Source organism: Nicotiana tabacum, chromosome 18 (assembly GCF_000715075.1).
Source record: "Nicotiana tabacum cultivar K326 chromosome 18, ASM71507v2, whole genome shotgun sequence".
NCBI classification, from domain to species: Eukaryota; Viridiplantae; Streptophyta; class Magnoliopsida; order Solanales; family Solanaceae; genus Nicotiana; species Nicotiana tabacum.
Genome location: NC_134097.1, coordinates 9,595,579 through 9,613,460, shown reverse-complemented (window position 1 = coordinate 9,613,460; position 17,882 = coordinate 9,595,579).

Sequence of the window (17,882 nt, the reverse complement as noted above, 5' to 3'; positions counted from 1 at the left end):
TTTCACTTCAGACTTATCGGTCTTACGTGTAGCAAAACGTTTGTTTCACTTTAGAGGCCTTAAGTGCATCCGAAGTATAATTTTTCACTTCAGACTTATTGGTCTTAAGTATAGCAAAACATTTGTTTCACTTTAGAGGCCTTAAGTGCATCTGAAGTACAATTTTTCACTTCAGACTTATTGGCCTTAAGTGTAGCAAAACGTTTGTTGCACTTCAAAGCTTTTGGCATTAAGTGCATATGAAGTACAATTTTTTCACTTCAGACTTATTGGTCTTAAGTGTAGCAAAACGTTTGTTGCACTTCAGACCTTTTGGCCTTAAGTGCCTCTGAAAGTGTAACTTTTCACTTCATACTTATTGGCCTTAAGTGCATGAAACCATTGGTTACACTTCAGACTTATTGGCCTTAAGTGAATGAAAACGTTTGTTGCACTTCACACCTTTTGACCTTAAGTGCCTCTAAAAGTGAAATTTTTTACTTCAGACTTATTGGCCTTAAGTGCATGAAACCATTGGTTACACTTCAGACCTATTTGGCCTTAAGTGCATCTCTATTTGGCCTTAAGTGCATTTGAAGTGCAAATTTTCTCTTCAGACCTATTGGCCTTAAGTGAATGAAAACGTTTGTTGCACTTAAGTGAATCTGAAGTGCAATTTTTCACTTCAGACTTATTAGCCTTAAGTGCATGAAACCATTGGTTGCACTTCAGACCTATTTGGCCTTAAGTGCATACGAAGTGCAATTTTTTCACGTCAGACTAATTTTTTTTAACTTCAGACCCGATAAGTCTGAAGTTGATCGTAAAGTGGGTACGCTTGCAAACTTTTTTGCAAAGTGAGTGTAGGTTCAATTGTGACCCTAAAATCGGGTATAGATATAAAATCCCCCCAAAAATTGAGGTGTTTGGTCAAGCTCTTAGAAGGAAAAAAATGCTTTTGAGCAGAAGCAGAAGCAGATTTTGAGAAGCAGAAAAATGTAGCTTCTCTCCAAAAGCACTTTTCTGAGAAGCACTTTTGAGAAAAATAACTTAGAAGCAGTTTTCAAAAGCTTGACCAAACACTAATTACTGCTCAAAAATGCTTTTCAAATTAATTAGTCAAGCATAAACCGATTCTCATCAAAAATACTTTTTTGAAAATTACTTTTAAAAAAAGTACTTCTCAAAATAAATAGATTTTAGAACCATGGCCAAACAGGCTATAAGTCTTTCTACACTCAATCTTATTACTCGAAAATTTTAGGCTTTTTTTAAAAAAAATTATGTTATTTAAATTTATTTACATTTGTTCTAGTTCTTAAATTGTTTTTACCCTTTTGTTGCTAGCAATCCAAACGCCAAAGAAACTAGATTCAAATTGACAGATTATGGAAGTAAATTTTTGCTTAAATAAGTACACAATTGGATATAGGTACCAAAAATCATGAAAGATTTCCAGAAGTTAATTTAACTTTTTTTTTCAATTGATCAAAATATAATAATAATCCAAACTTCAAAAAAAATCAAGTTGACAAATAATGAAAGTAAAAATAAATAACATCAATCATATCAAGCATATCCAGTTGCCCACTTCCAAATTCACAGATATACAAATTTACAAACTTAGGCTTCAGTGCGAACCTCGGATTAAATTTTGAATAGGCTTTTCGCATTGAATATATTGTTTATAAAATTATAAGTTCAAAATTCAATATATGTTAAAATTTTAACAATTTTTACGTATATATTTATGTGCAATGTCAGAAAAAATTGGGTTCAAGCTGACCAATTTTGATTATAGGCTGCCTCGTGATATCATAAAGCTAGTACAAGAGTCTTATTAGGTGCTATGGAAACAAATATGAACTATATATTCAAACAATAACAACATACCTAGTATTATCTCATACTGTGGGGTCTGTGGTATATATTCAAACAACACAAAATAAAGATTTAGCAACAAACTCAGGTTCAGTGAAACAACAAAGAGAGGGTAAGCAATTACTCACTGAAAGTTTCAGCTCATGAACATCTAGCAAACGTAAATCCTAGAGCAATTATATCTACAATTTATAGTAATGTAAATTTATAGTCTTGATTCGACATTTTCATTTTAGACAGCTTCACGCGTGATTGCCATCGCAACAAAAGTTAATTGAAGAGCTTCTCAACACTCATGCTATTTTTTCAGATTGCTTGCAAACTATGTGCTTCCTCATTGTAAGTGTTGATACTCAATTTTCCCTCATATCTTTTCAAATAATATATATACTTTCAAAGTATTATTTGCTTCATTACTTAATTCACAAGAGTTATACAAGTATTTTCTATAGTTTTCAGAATTTTTAAAGCTTTAAAATTGATTTTCTTGCATTTAAATTACTTGAATATGCATTAATTACCCCTTAAATTATTTTGTGATGACTTAATCATCCAAAGTTATTATTTGCATCCATATATATATTTCAGAATACTTTACTTTATTTTATATAATTATATTTGTATTTTTAAGCTATTTTACATAATTTTGCAGTAATAGCCTATATGATGTGCATAATCACATTTTATTACATTATTTGTGCTCAAAATAGCATTTTTATATTTTTAAATGTTAAACTATTATTTTAAAATATCTTACTACATAAATAATACTTTTACTATTTGTTAATTACTTTTTATAAATATTTTTTATAATTTTTTCGGGTATTTAATTTGGAGCCTAATTTGGAGCCAATTCTGGACCAATTTAATGGCCCAAACGTAAAAAATCTCTAAGCCCAATCTTCCCAACCCAAACCAGACGACCCCTTTAATCTTAACCCGGTCGGTACCCATTTAAACGACCCGCCCCACGCCTTTTTCGATCTTGGCCGTTGATCTCAAATGATCAACGACCCATAATAAATCCCTACCCTTTCCTTATATCCCCTCACCCAAAACTCTAATCCCATTCCCACACTCTAGCCGCCCCTAAATCCTCTCTACTCTCTTCTTCTCTCATAAACCCTTGCCGTTGTATCTCTGAACCCCTCCAAATACGGCCCTAAAATGGAATCAATCATTGATTCACTTACCTATTTTGTGGTAATTCACTATTGTACATATGCATGTGGTGTTACTTAGTTCTTGCCCTATTTTTGCAAGAACTACCTCTCAAAATCATGCCCGGATGACTTCGATCTTCAAGGATTTAGACGTATTTTGTCTACATACACTTGAAAGGAGGCAATGCCTACACTCCTAGTTCGATTTATAGTTGGTTGAACCCAACTAGTGTTTGATATCTCCATCTCCTTTACTGACTCTGATTGCATGGGATCTTTTCTTTCCTTTTCTATGTTTAGATTTATTGTTTTTCATGTTTTGTTTGCTTAATCAACCACTATATAAACCCCTCCCATAATCCCCTTTTATGGGACTGGAAGAACTATTCTCTCTTACTCTCACTCACTCGATACTATTCTGAATCTATTGTTTTTGGCCGGCTGAAAGTCAAGGCCACCAAAATTTGCATTCTCAACCTCCCCAGTGTGAGCACTGCTCGGGACTCATCAGAAGTCCTTGTGAACTCTAACACACTTGGATTGGGGTCTTGTTGTCCTCTATTGCTACTGATTTTTGAAGGATTACTGAAATTTACTCTTCTCCTTTACTTGTTCGTTAGTTTATACTGGTAAGCATCTGTGACTCTCGCAATTTCATCTTCTTTCTTGTGTTCATGACTTGTGTATTTATGCCACTTGAGCTTCAATGAGCCAATACAATATTATTCCATATTTGCTTATGGTTCTTTGGTGTTTTATTAAGTTGTCTTGTAGTTCTATGCTTTTCTAGCCTTAAAACTTGCCTAAAACTCTAAGTTAGCTATACACTCTTGATTTCTGACTCCCTTAGGTCTACTTAGCCCAATGTGTGTATGTGTGCCTGAATTCTTACACCTACTATTTGTGCTCATCATGAAAGACCCTCACTACTTTAAGCATGCCTAACCGAGTGTGTGTTACCTGCCACTCTTCCTGAGTTTATCTCCCTACTCTATTCTACATCCTGGATATATCAACTCGTGTGTTCTATGTATTTGATACTCTACTAGGACTAATGCCTAACTATGCTATCAGCCCAAATATGGTATCCTATTAATTGTGTGTTTTAATGTGTGTTACATGCCTAATTCAATCCTGTGTTATTTTATACTACTTCCCACTTATAAGGTGAACTGCAACATCCCCTATTACTTATGTGTGGTCTGACAATCTAGTTCAATATGTCCCTACTTACTATAAACTCTGGCTCTCTTAAACTTGTTTAGTCTACTATGTTATGTTAATGCTTGTTGATTGATCTTGAGGTTGCCTCTCTGCCTTGTTCTAGACTGTTATGTAAACCAACTCATGCCTAGAGTGTATTTTAATTCTTGGTGAGTCATTCATACCTAACTTGTAATCTGTCTTGGACCCTAATGTTCATTACAACTTGTTCTCATCTCTATTGTGTATCTGTTGACTCGATCAACTCTGTACTCTTCAGTATTAGTTAAACATTTAAGAGTAAATTTACAACTAGCTTGTTTCCCTATATGTGGTCAATTATTGCTGGATTTGATGCATGTTTGTCTTACTTCTAGAATCGAGTTGTGGCAAATGTTCAACATGCTAAAGTTTTTCCCTGCCCATTTAAGTAATTGCTTGACCATGAACATGTTCTGTTATGGCTTCCATGTTAAGCGCACCATGTAAAGGTTGTACTCTACTATGCCTCTACTCATTTTTTCATGCTTCAACATCCTGTCTAAAGGTGCTTTAGACTAGTTATGACTTTGCTTTTGTTTGAAATTTCACTTAAAATCAGTATGCCATCTCATGTTAGTCAATTGTTTCACCTTAACTTAGCTTTATAAAAATGCAAGTAAGAATTGCCTTAGGTATGCACTATAAACTTGTCAAAAAACTGCTATTAGATACAACTTTGAGATTTTAGTGTATAGATTTCAAAATATTATTTAATTAATCATGTGTGTAGTTTGTTATTTGTATGGTTAAGTTTGGCATATAAGTCACCCACTTGGGGACTATTTTTACTCATGCGTGTTGTTGGAGTTGCACCTTATAGTTGTCTTATGCCTTGGGTGAGCCTGGGATTTGAGTCTGCTGTTTGTGAGAAGAAAGTGAGACTGTTGAAGGCCCAGACAGTACTAGGTTATTTTTTCATTTGGGCATGTTGTTGTTCCTTGTGTAATATTTATACTTATATTCATTATCTGGGCCTGTAATAATTTGTAAACAAACAACTGGGGAGTTGGTAAAAAATAGGGAAGCGAGTATACTGTAATTCTTCCTAAATGGGTAGAAAACCTCTCCATAGGGATTATTTACTTTGCTTGTTGTCTGACGTGCTTTAGTTCTACACATTAATAGAAATTATGCCTATAAGGAATCACACACGATATCAAAAGAATGTTTGTTTGAGTAAATACTTTACCTGCTCCCTGATCTTACCCAAGTCACACCTCAAATTGGGGTTGTGAAGCGGTCGATTACAATAATAATACCCAACTAGGAGTCGGGATCGAATCCACGGGGAACGTAGATGGGACTAATGATATGTATTTGGTCCAAGCACGTGAATTGTCTAAGTTGCACTTTTACAAACTTTGTTTTGATTTTACTTCTAAAATTATACTAAGGATTGCAATTGAAAAATTTGAAACTAGATAAGAATGTTTTTGTTGTTGTTTTTCAAATATGTAAAAGGTCTAGGGTTGTGGCTTCCACCTAGGTGTTTACCTAACGGATTGTGGGCTTTAGAGCGAGTTTCGTTGGTCGGGGTGTATTATAGCAATCAACACTCAAATACCCACATAATACCTCTCGGTAAGAGAGCGATTTTGCCCAATTTGGCTTTCTCAAGTCCAAATGGGTATTGAACTAAACAGTTGACAAATTGCGCAAGTCGGATTTTACTATCTCTAGGTTCAACTCTTTAATTGGGACTATCAATCTCTTGATTTCATCCCAAACTCATGTTAACCAAGTTTTCCTAGACTAAGTCTCTCTTTCTCAAGTAGAGACCAAGTCAAATAGGCTTGAACTAATATTTGCAACCATTAATTCTACAATTATAGCAAGAACTAGGCTAAATAATACACACCCAACCATAAACAAGCACTAAGTCAAACACCCATTAGGTTCCCACACTAGGGTTGGGTCACAACCCTAGCTAGAAATTTAGCTACTCATAGTGGATATTGAAAAAAATAAAGAAGAAAAGATGATAAAACTCATATTGAATGATTAATAGATGAAATTCCAATGTAAACTCAACAATATAAACTAAAGTTGCCTAAAAGAGCAAAGAAAAACGACTACAGACTTTCTGGTATTCAAAAACTTGACCTAATTTCGTGAAAGTAGTCTATTTATACAAAGCTAGAATTTTCGGATAAAATTGCCCTTTCAGAGGTTCTGCGACCGCACAATTTTATGTGTGGTCCGCACTTTTCTTCAGCTTTTGACAGGAGTGGATTCTACGGCGACACAATTTTGGATTGCGGCCACATCTTTGAGTTCTACGGTCTCCATAATTCTGGGTGTGGCCGCACATTTGATTTCTGTGGCCGCACAATTATAGTGCGGTCCACAGTTCTTGTTGGGCTTGAATTTAAAACTCTCTAAACTTTGACTTCTGTGGCCGCATAATTATTGTACGGTCCGCACTTTACACTGAAGCTCTATTGATTTTTCTTCATATTTTGCGACCCATATAGAATTTTGCGATCTGCACTTGAGCGTGTGTGCTTGATTTTTGTTCTTGTTCAAAACCACTCCTTCTTGAGTTGGATTTTATCGTAATGGCTCATTTTCCAATACTCCTACAAGTAAGCATATTCCATTAGTTTTTCGGAATACCTTTAAACATTTTTGAACTAAAATGAAAGTCAAAAGGCACAAATAAATAGTCAAAATCTCCACTTATCAACTCCCCCAAACTTAAGCTTTTGCTTGTCCTCAAGCAAATAAGGTAATTCCTACCTCTACAAAATAAGAGCTATTCTAGCTAATCTACGGTGAATCAAACACACATCAATTGGGACCAACACTTACCCACACACTCATGAATTATCAACAAGGCAATGTTTTGAATTTTTAAGCACAAATAGTTCTACTGTGACACTTGAGCATCAAGAGTTGACTTTAATTATCAAGGAAGTTCGCTCTTTTATGTAGATCACTGTGGATCCCAAACTCCTCCTCATATATTCTCCGTTATCTTATCTCACTTAAGAATGTAGCACTCAATATAGGGATTTGTGAAAAGATCGCTCATCTCTCTCAAAAGAATGTCACACGTACGGCTCTAAGTACCATATGCTTGTCTCTCATGTAAATCACCACTAATGTAAGTTCACTCGGCTTGAAATTACGTAGGGCTTTTTCAGGATGTAATGAAGGCTTTTGGACTAAGGTAGGAAATATTGGAATAGAATGGGTTCATCTTTCCTTAAGCACTCTATTTTCTCTTTTTGGCTCATGCTTTGCCAACTTTTTAAGGCATTTTCTTTTTCCTTAGTGGAACTAGAGAGACTTTACATCACTCTTTCTTGGTCATGATATTCATTTTATCCTTCTTTGTTTTCTCCATGCTTTGCATTTTTGCTTTTCTTTGAATTGCTTCAACTCCTCAATTTATTCACTTTCTTTTTGAATTTTTCTTTTGTTCTTTCTTTCTTTTTCTTTGCCTTTCCTTTTCTTCATTTATTTTCTCTTTTTTTTTTACCTTGATACCACTTTTAAACTCCTCGTCTCTCCCCAAACTTATATTTTAGCCAATTGCTTCTCATGAGTGTTAAGGAAAGCTCGGGTGCCAAGAGAGAGTCACTATAAAATGGGTAAAGGCTTGTAACATGGTTATCAAATGAGAAAGGTTTTAGGCTCAAAAGGGTTAACTAGGGATAACATCATTGGTGGGTCATGAAAAATTTCAAAACGGGTCAAGGAGAGCCTACAATCACTTCTCAAGCCAAGCTAAACTTAAAATTTCGCCTAGAAATACATTCGGGGCAAGTTCTAAACCATTCGCACGGGTACTTGAACTTGCAACAAAACATCTCACCTCTTACCTCTCACACAGCTAGATTGTTCAAGATGATAGAGTCGAGTGCCCACAACAACCATATTCGAGATTAAAAATCACTAATGGTTCAACTAAACCACTCGATGATTGCTTAAGTCAACACAAGAGTAAAAAGGTCACTAACTAGAGCAATATCTTTCCAAGAACTTATTTTTAATCATAAGTATGTAGTTAAGTGTGTTGGTACCAAGTAAAACACGCTTGACTCTTCTAGTTCGACTCAATTAGGTCCTCTTATTCATTATTACTAGTATTCTTACCTAAACATCAAAAACGGACTCAATCCCTTAAGAAAGTTGTCACGCAATCCATCGTTGGGAAGAGTCGCCCGATTCACACAAAAACCACCTTTGGAAAGAACCGTGGCATTAAGAAAACCAAAGGCTTATTGATCACTTAACACATGAAAAGAAACTACTAAATTAAAAAAAGGTAATTAACGTAAATAAGAAGCTATTAGACTAAACATTGACTATTGAGAAAACAAAATAAAGAAGCTATGAAGTAAAATACTAAAAGCATAAATGAATATACAAACTGAGAAAGGGAAATGGAATATATACATCAATAGAGAGAAGAATATGTACATAATGAAAGTAAAAATAAAAAGAGAATGTTATCAGTTATTATAGGCCAATGTCAAATGTCATATCAAATCAAAATAGACCACCCCCCTGAATAAGAATAAACATTGTCCTCAATGCTTAGCAAAAATCAAAATAATGAAGGGAAGGAGTAGAGAAGACTCCATATGTTGTCTCAGTGTCCATAGCAGCATCACCTCCCTCAGGCTCATCCAACTGGATCTCATCATTCTCTGCTCGGGGAGTAGCTGGGTTGGTGAACATCTGTAGTACCGCCTCAGCCATGTGGACAGCGAGGTCTGGCTCCTCAGACTGGCCAGCTGGTGCCACTGGTACTGATGGTGCTACTGGGTCTGCTGGTACTGATGGATCCATCAGTAAGTCAAAAGGAATATTACCAACTACCGCTATCTTAGTCACTTCACGTCTTAACTTGTCCACTGATTTTCTCGAAGCCTGGGATTTTCTCATCTTCTTCACCTGTTTACCTAGCTCCTCGATTGCTCCCCCATGTGCCACCAAGGTATCCATGATGGTCTTTTGATTATCCAATATCTTCTTCAATATTTCCTTTACTGACGGAGGAACCTGGGGTGTTGGGGCAGAAGACTATGCTGCAACAGCACTGGATAGGTCGGACAACTTTGCAGTAGTTATCTGCATCCAGTTGTTGAGACTCGCCAGTGTCTGGGAGACTCGCAGTGCAGTGAATGGATAAGTGGAGGTGGAAAGCACCGATACTGATGGCCCTGAAGATGGAGGTGGTGGCATGGTAGCTATCTCGGTGGAAGGCCCGACTGCTGTAGAAGGCATGGAAGTTGTAGAAGGCATAGCAGCAGAATCTGCAACTACTACCGATAGCTCATCAGACTGGCCTACGGTAGTAGTCGACGTACCCTTGTTCTTCGGGTTCCTTGGGTCCTTCAAAGAGTACCAGGAGAAGGGCTTCTTAGCCCTAACCTTCGTATCATAGCTCTTGGGCTCCACCCCCGTATCCGTGAGATACTCCGTGATAGTGTTGGGATACAGATATGAGCTTTCACCCTGCCTGACAACAAGAGACATGTTGGCCAACATGATGGCACCCACATTAATTGGGTACCCGGCTATGATAGATGCAACTAAGACTGTCCGGGGGATTGGAAGATTGTTTTCATTCCGGCTTGGGTCTATACGACTACATATAAATGTTTTCCACCATTTTGCTTCAAAGTTGAGGGTGTTCCGTAGAATAGGAACCCCTACTGTGATCCATGGTGGTGGAGGTCCTGGAGATGCTAGTATCTCAGCTATCCAAGGTCGAGTTGCGTCACACAGTGCGAAATTCTCTAAATACTGCACCGACTACATATCCTCGAGCCCCAAATAAGTGTTGAGGGTACTCTGATCAAATCGGGCCTTCAGGTTCCTCACCTTAGTCCCCTTATTGATGTGTAGAACTTTCAGACTAAGTGCTATTTGGCATCCAATACTTTTTTCGTGAACCACTTCCACCCTTTTCTTTCCCGAAATTGTCTTAACACATTAGGATTGTACCTATCCAAGTCTTTCAAAAGAAACTGACGCTCAAGTGTGAGCGATCTCCGAGGCCACCACTCTCGGGACCTATTTAATGCAGTCGGGCTCCCAACCCAAACTTCCCTCTTCTTTGACCTCTACAGACTTGAAACTCTAGTATCACCCCCCGACCGTCATCCGAAATATCATCATCATCAAATGTGACTGGTGCGGCGGGGGCATGAGTAGATGAGGGCTCCGAAGCCTGGCTGTTCCCTTCCGGCCCCTCAGAAGTACTCTCAAAAGAGGTAGGCTCATCTCTCATTCGGTATTTGTCCTTGGGCAGCTGTGGTTGTGATATCACAACAGGTTGTCTTTGCACTGAGTCTCCCTCTGATGCTTCCCTAGACGGGAGATATGAACTTGACTCAAAGGGCTCTACAGTGTTACCTCGCCCTGCAGTTGCCTTTTTAGATAACACTCTTTGCACTGAAAGTGGTAGGGTACCCTGTCTCAGCCTCGGAAGGGTTTACCCCTACCTTTGGAAGTATCACCATGTCCTCTTGATCTAACCATTTTCTGCAATACATAGCAACATGAGTCAGTTAGAGTTAAGTGCAGGTAAGCATAAAATTTGCAGAACAAAACATGTTGCAGGTTGGGGAAGAGCGGACCACACATTTTTGAGTGCGGCCGCATATGGGGTTGTGCGGACCGCATAATTTGAAAGTGCAGCCACAGTGATGATTCTGAGGTCCGCACAATTTTAAGTGCGGCCGCACATCTGAAGTGCGGTCTGTACAATTTTGGGTGCGATCGCACATTGAAACTTCAAAAAATGACAACTCTCTGAAATCAGAGAATTGCTTGATCTGCGGCCGCACACACTTTTCAGCGGCCGCGGTTGAATTTCTGCAGACCGTACAATTTTGAGTGCGGTTCGCACAATTAATGCACATATTTGCCCCAGCCTAAAGATCTACGGACCGCATAATTTCTTATGAGGCCGCACAATTTAAACACCAACGGTAATGAATTTAGGGCTTTTCAATTTAGCAAAATTTAAATATGGTGGTGGCAATTTAGACATGATACACAGTTTACCAATCCCCCAATTAGCAACTAGGAAGTTACCCACACAATTTTAAGCACACATGATGATGAATTTGACATTAGGCCTAAAAATAACTACACTAACTATGAACAAAATTAAGAAAATTGAAAAATTTGAAGATGAATTGAACCTACCAGTGATGTAGTGATGTAAGGAAGAATCAAGGAAGATGAAATGAGTGTGAGATGCTTGAATCAATTTAAGTGGACTGTGCTGGCCTTTGTGTTAAGTGTTCAGAGTGTGTAAAGTTTTACCAGTGTGAGGGGGCTGCTATTTATAGTTTGACCGACTAGGGCAAAAATGCTAAGCTGAGTGTGGCCGCACAATTTTATGTGTGGTCCGCACTCCTTACCTGTTACCAATTACCCTTTTTGACGATTTGTGGTCCGCACATTTCTGAGTGTGGCCGCAGATTTTTATGCGGACCGCACATTTCCTTGTGCGGACCGCACATTTCCTTGTGCGGCCGCAGATCGGCCATTTCTCTGACATGCAAACTTCAGAGAGTTTGTAATTTATGATCTCCAGTTGTGCGGCCGCAACAAGAATTATGCGACCGCAGATCCCTTTCTATTGTGGCTATCAAAATTGTGTGGTCCGCACTTTTTTCACACTTAACCACTTTTCCAGAGCACAGTTCCTGCAAAAGCACACTCATTCCTGCAACATACTTCAAAACCAGTTAGCACAAAACAAGATCTATCTTAAAAAAGAAGAAAAAAAACAAAAAAAAACATGGGTTACCTCCCAAGAAGCGCCTGATTTAACGTCGCGACACGACGTAAATTGACGCTAATTAGTTGAAATGAATCAATGCCACGACGTGGCCATCATCAACTTTTCTCAAATAATGCTTCACCCGGTGACCATTGACTCTAAACACTTCATCATTTTTATTCTTCAAGTCTAATGCACCAAAGGGTGTCACACTCACAACCTCAAACGGGCCACTCTATTTAGACTTCAAATTTCCCGGAAACATCCGTAACCGAGAATTGAACAATAACACAAGATCACCTTCCTTGAACTCGTTGTTCCGAATGTACTTGTCATGGAGGTACTTCATCTTCTGCTTGTATAAGTAAGAACTTGTATATGCATGATACCATAATTCATCAAGATCATTCAATTGTGCCACCTTAAGTTGACGGCGACATCCCACTCAAGATTTAGCTTCTTCAGTGCCCACATACCCTTATGCTCAAGTTCCACCGGAAGGTGACAAGCTTTCCCTGAACACTAACCGGTATGGAGACATCCTAATCGGTGTTTTGTAAGCCGTCCTATAGGCCCATATAGCATCATCAAGTTTCTTTGACCAATCCATCCGGTTGGCATTCGCTATCTTTGACAAAATACTCTTGATCTCCCGGTTGGAGACTTCCACTTGTCCGTTTGCTTGAGGATGATAGGGGGTCGTGACTTTGTGAGTGACACCATACTTGTTAAACAAGGTATCAAAAGCTTTGTTGCAAAATGCGACCCCCCATAGTTTATAATGGTTCGCGGAGTATCAAACCTTGTGAAGATGTTCTTTTTCAAAAATGCCACCACACTTCTTGCTTCGTTATTGGGTAGAGCAACGGCCTCAACCCATTTTGACACATAATCCACAGCTACCAAAATGTAGGTGTTCCCATAAGAGCTTACAAACGATCCCATGAAATCAATACCACACACATAAAAAATATTAATTTCCAAGATGGTGGTGGGGGGAATCTCATTTTGTTTGAAATTCCACCGGCTCTTTGACATTAATCACAATGCTTGACTAGATCACTTGCGTCCTTATAGAGAGTAGGCCAATAGAATCCACAACTCAACACTTACGCCGCCGTTCTCGCTCCACCATGGTATCCACCATATGGTGAAGAGTTGCAAGCATTAAGAATTTCCATTTGTTACTCATCCGGCACACACCTTTGAATCACACCATCGGTACAAATCCGGAAGAGGTACCATTTATCTTAATAGTATTCAAGGAAATCCCGTTTGAGTTTCTTCCTTTGGTTTGAAGAGAACTCATTCGGTACAATACCACTCACAAGATAATTTGCTAAGTCGGCGAACCATGGCATTGTGGTCATTGAAATGGCTAGAATTTGCTCGTCGGGGAAGGAGTCATTGATTTTCAGGCTATCATGTGGTCTCCCCTCCTCCTCCAAGCGAGACAAGTGGTCCGCCACTTGGTTTTCACTGCCTTTGCGGTCTTGGGTGTCTAGATCGAACTCTTTCAATAAAAGCACCCATCTCATTAACTGAGCCTTTGAATCTTTCTTGCTCATAAGGTACCAAAGTGTCGTATGATCTGTGTGGACAATCACCTTTGTACCCATCAAGTATGAGCGGAACTTCTCCATAGAAAAAATAATAGCAAGGAGCTCTTTTTCGGTCACAATGTAATTGACTTGGGTATCATTCATGGTCTTACTAGCATAGTTGACCGGATGAAATATCTTGTTGACATACTGCCCCACAACTGCTCCGAGTGCCACATCACTAGCGTTACACATGAGCTGAAAAGGCAAGCTCCAATTCGGGGCGGTGATGATAGGAGTAGTTGTCAATTTGAACTCGAGCAATTCAAATGCCTTTATGCAATCCTTATTGAAATGGACTTTGGAATCTTTCTCCAAAAGCTTACACAAGGGGTTCACCACTTTGTAAAATTCCTTTATGAAACGCCAGTAGAACCTCGCATTACCCAAGAAACTCCTCACTCCCCTCACGGATGTTGGAGGTAGAAGTTTAGAAATCACCTCTATTTTCGCCTTGTCGACCTCAATGCCATTCTTTGAAATTTTGTGGCCAAGGACAATGCCTTACTCAACCATGAAATGACATTTCTCCCAATTGAGTACCAAGTTCGTCTCTTCATATCTTGCCAAGACCTTATCCAAATTTGTCAAGCAATCATCAAAATAATTCTCAACCACTGAAAAGTCATCCATGAATACCTCAAGGAAATCCTCCACCATTTCCGTGAAGATAGCCATCATACACCATTGAAAAGTCGCCGGTGCATTGCATAAACCAAATGGCATCCGCGAGAATGTGAAAGTACCATAAAGACATATGAAAGTAGTCTTCTCTTGATCCTCCGAAGCAATGAAAATTTGATTGTAGCGGGAATACCCATCAAGGAAACAATAGAAAGCAAGGTCGGCCAATCTATCAAGCATTTGATCAAGGAAAAGAAGTGGGAAATGATCATTCCTTGTGACTTTGTTGAGCTTGCGATAGTCCATACACACTCTCTACCCGGTCACCGTTCTTGTAGGAATCAACTCGTTCTTGTCATTAGTGACCATCGTTATGCCCTCTTTCTTTGGGACACATTGCACCGGAGAGGTTCACGAACTATCGGAAATGGGGTAAGCAACCCTGGCATCCAACCACTTTATGATCTCCTTTTTAACCACATCTTGAATTGCTTCATTTAGTCTTCTTTGATGTTTAATGGAGGAGCATCCTCCTCCAAAATAATCTTGTGCATGCAAAAGGTGGGGCTTATACCCCGAATATCCGTCAATGTCCATCTGATAGCTTTCTTCCTCTTTTGTAGCACCGCCAATGTGGAGTCTACTTTCACGTTAGTCAAACAAGAGGAAATAATAACCGGTAAAGTATAAAAAGGGCCAAGGAATTCATACTTGAGATGTGTAAGCAATGGCTTTAACTCCAAAGTGGGAGGTTCCTCGATTGAGGGCTTTGTTGGAGGAGTCTTCTGATTTTCAAGATCCAAGGACAATTTGCGGGGTTCATAAGTGTAAGACCCCATTCCTTGTAATGCATTCACACATTCCACATAGCCATTCTTCTCCTCATCATCAAAGTTGAGCAAAACGGTCTCCAAAGTATCCTCCACATTTATCATGGCATTAGTATCATCAAAAATCACATCGGTCACCAAGTCGACAAACGAACAAACTTCATTGCTATTTGGTTGCCTCATAGATTTGCACACATGAAAAAATACCTTTTCATCACCCACCCGAAAAGTGAGCTCACCGGCTTCCACATCAACAAGAGTCTTCCCCGTAGCAAGGAAAGGACTCCCTAGAATAATAGGCACCTCATAGTCTAATTCACAATCAAGAATCACAAAGTCCACTGGGAGGATGAATTTATCAACACGAACCAACACATCATCAATAATACCCAATGGTCTCTTCATAGTACGATTCACCATTTGTAACCTCATAGATGTGGGTCTTGGTCGCCCAATTTCCAAAGTCTTGAAAACCGAATAAGAAATCAAATTGATACTTGCCCCAAGATCACAAAGAGCTTTTGCAAAGTCGGCGCTTCCAATAGTACAAGGGATCGTGAAAGCGTCCGGATCTTCCAATTTATGAGCCATTGAGTGCACAATTACACTCACTTGATGTGTCATCTTTATAGTCTCACAATTCATCGACCTCTTATTTGTCACCAAATCCTTCATGAACTTTGCATAACCGGGCATTTGCTCCAAAGCCTCAACCAATGGCACATTAATAGATAGTCTTTTCATCATGTCAATGAACTTTTTGAATTGGTTCTCGCCATTTTTCTTGGAAAGACTTTGGGGGTATGGAGGAGGAGGCCTTGGCATTGGTGCCTTAGCCTTTAGCACTACCGATTTCGATATGTCTACAATGTGCCCCCTAGACGGGTTCACTTTATCTCGAGTCTACTCCACATTGTCATCAATATAAATTCTTACTTCATCATTGGCTTGCATCAAATTGTTTGGAATCTTATTTTCTTGAATCACTTGTTTATCATCCACAAAATTTCTTTGACTTGAGGTGGTTGCATCCCCGCCTTTTCCACTTCTTGTAGTCACGGCCATGGCATACCCTGTGTTATTCCCACTCTTTGGGTTCACCACCGTATCACTTGGTAGTACCCCCTTAGGACGAGTGTTCAAAGCTTGCGAGGTTTGCCCCAATTGAACCTCCAAATTGCGAATTGAAGTGTTGTGAGAGGCTAATTGAGCATCAGAGTCGGCATTTTTCTCCATCATTTGTTTAAAGATGTTCTCAATTCGCCCCATCTCATTGTTGGAAGATCTAGGACCATGGGAAGGATAAGGAGGCGAGTTTCTTAGTTGTTGATACATTGGGGGCCTTTGAAAGCCCGACCCCCGATTCCCTTGGTTATTGTTCCATCCCCCTTAGTTGTTGTCTCCCCAATATCCTTGACTATTTCCACCCCCAATTGCTTTGGTTGTTTTGACCATTCCAATTTCCTTGATTATTCTAATTACCTTGGTTGTTACCACCACTCCAATTGCCTTGGTTGTTTGAGTTCCAATTCCCTTGATTACCTTGAGATTTCCATTGTTGTTGATTCGGGCCTTGAGAGGTTTTTCTTTGCCCTTGAAAGTTGTTCACATATTGTACTTCCTCCTTTTGTTCATTGTAAGATTAATCTTGGTCAAACCTACTATCTTCTTGCACATATTGTTTTGCACGGTTTTGCACTTGTTGACCCTTTTGCCTTCTATTGTTTACCATCATATTGACACCCTCCATTGAATTTACTTGCTTAGGACCTTGACCTTGTTGAAGTTGAGCTTTGGCTAATTGATTCATTGTAGTGGTCAACTCGGCAATTGCTTGCCCATGATCATGCAATTCTTTATATAGGTGAATCACATTTGGATCACCTTGAGGAATATTTGCTCTACTTTGCCATGCCGAAGAAGTATCCGCCATTTCATCTAAGATCTAACAAGCTTCGGCATATGGTGTTGTCATGCAATTTCCACCGGCAAGTTGGTTGACCATGCATTGATTGGTAATATTGATCCCCCTATAGAACGTTCGTTGAATCATATCCTCCATCATGTCATTATCATGCACTCTTTCACCATAGTTCGGTACCTTTCCCATATCTCATGCAAAGGCTCATTGGGTTCTTGTTTGAATGTTAGAATCTCATCTCTAAGAGTAGCCATATGCCCGGGATAAAAGAACTTGGAAATAACTTTCTCCGCCAATTCATCTCATGTATGGACGGAATGATTTGGCAACCTTTTTAACCAATCCAAGGCTTTTCCCCATAGAGAGAAGGGAAATAGCCTCAACCTTAGAGCATCCTCGGAGACGTTGGTCTGTTTACTCCCCCAGCAAGTGTCCACAAACCCCTTCAAGTGTTTGTATGCATTTTGACTCGGAGACCCGGTGAAGAATACTCATTGCTCTAGCAATATGAGCATAACATTTGTGATCTGGAAGTTGCCCGCCCTAATACGGGGCAGGACTATGGCACTTGCATACCCTTTATTCGGTAACACCCGGTGTGGAGTCTCTCTTGGTGAAGGTGGGGGTGGAACGAGAATGTTATCTTAAGGCAGTCGACCTCGTCTATTTGCTTGAGGTTCAAGAGGAACCTCTTCAACTTGGTCATCTTCCACGTCCACATCCCCCAAAGGCATGTTTCCGAGAGGATCATTGTTGTTGAGAGCCATTGTTTCACCTACAATTATCTCACCAAACAGATTAGTAACACAGAAGGAAAAGAGGAGAATTCACACACAAAACCAAATATATAGCTAAATCCGTTTTAGGCTCCCCAGCAGCGGCGCC